Genomic DNA, 1,770 nt, shown 5'->3' with positions numbered 1-1,770 from the left:
GTGTATAACTGTGTGTGTGTATAACTGTGTGTGTGTATAACTGTGTGTGTGTGTGTGTAACTGTGTGTGTGTAGAACTATCTGTGTGTGTGTGTGTGTGTGTGTGTTTGTGTGTGTGTGTAACTGTGTGTGTGTATAACTGTGTGTGTGTGTGTGTCCCCTTCAGGTGCTGCTGGAGAAGTACGGTTACGTGGAGAACTTCGGGCTGGTGGACGGGCGCCTGCTGATCTGCACCGTGTCCTGTCTGTTCGCCATGCTGGCCCTGGTCTGGGACTTCCTGCACCCCTTCCCCGAGTCCAGACCCGTGCTCGCCTGCTGCGTCGTCTCATATCCTTCGTTACGTTGGATACACGACGAAAACACACGACGAAAATACACGACGAAAACACACGACGAAAATACACAACCATAAATACACGACGAAAATACACGACGAAAATACACGACGAAAATACACGACGAAAACACACGACGAAAATACACGACGAAAATACACAACCATAAATACACGACGAAAACACACGACGAAAATACACGACGAAAATACACAACCATAAATACACGACGAAAACACACGACGAAAACACACGACGAAAATACACGACGAAAATACACGACGAAAATACACAACCATAAATACACGACGAAAATACACGACGAAAATACACAACCATAAATACAAAACGAAAATACACGAAAAAAATACACAACCATAAATACACGACAAAAATACACAACGAAAATACACGACGATAATACACAACCATAAATACACGAAGAAAATACACAACCATAAATACACGACAATAATAAACGACGAAAATACACAACGAAAATACACGAAGAAAATACACAACCATAAATACACGAAGAAAATACACAACCATAAATACACGAAGAAAATACACAACCATAAATACACGAAGAAAATATACACAACGAAAATACACAACAAAAATACACATCAATTACACGACGAAAATACACGACAAAAATATACAACAAAAAATACACGAAAAAAATACACGACGAAAATACACGACAAAAATATACAACAAAAAATACACGAAAAAAATACACGACGAAAATACACGACTAAAATATACAACAAATAATACCCAACAAAAATATACGACAAAAATACACGACTAAAATATACAACAAAAAATACACAACAAAAATATACAACAAATAATACCCAACGAAAATATACGACGAAAATACCCGACAGAAAATACACAACAAAAATGTATCAGACAAAAATATTCGACGAAAATACACGGCGAAAATACACGACGAAAATATACAACAAAAAATATACAACAAATATACAACAAAAAATACCCGACAAAAGTACACTACGAAAATATAAGACAAAAAATACTGCATGACAAAAATATACAACACAAAATACCCGACACAAATGTACAACCAAAAATACACGACAGAAACGCTAAAAAACGTATTAAGTTGTGTAACTTTCTGTCTCAGAGCCGTTGTGTGCGTGGTTTTGTTGTGTGTGTGTTATTATTGTTGTTGTTGGTTGGTGTTGTGTTGCGTGTGTTGTTGTGTTATTGTTGTCGTTCCCTAACCGAGCAGCACGTACTTCATCATGATGGGGGTGCTGATTGGGGTGTGTGGCTGGTTGTGTGTGTGTGTTGTTGTGTGTGTGTGTGTGTGTGTGTTGTTGGGTGGTGGTGTTGTGTGTGTGTGTGTGTGTGTGTGTGTGTTGTTGGGTGGGTGTGTGTGTGTGTGTGTGTTGTGGTGTGTG

Source organism: Etheostoma cragini, chromosome 3 (assembly GCF_013103735.1).
Source record: "Etheostoma cragini isolate CJK2018 chromosome 3, CSU_Ecrag_1.0, whole genome shotgun sequence".
In the NCBI taxonomy this organism is placed as follows: Eukaryota; Metazoa; Chordata; class Actinopteri; order Perciformes; family Percidae; genus Etheostoma; species Etheostoma cragini.
Note: the sequence above shows the minus strand (reverse complement) of the source record.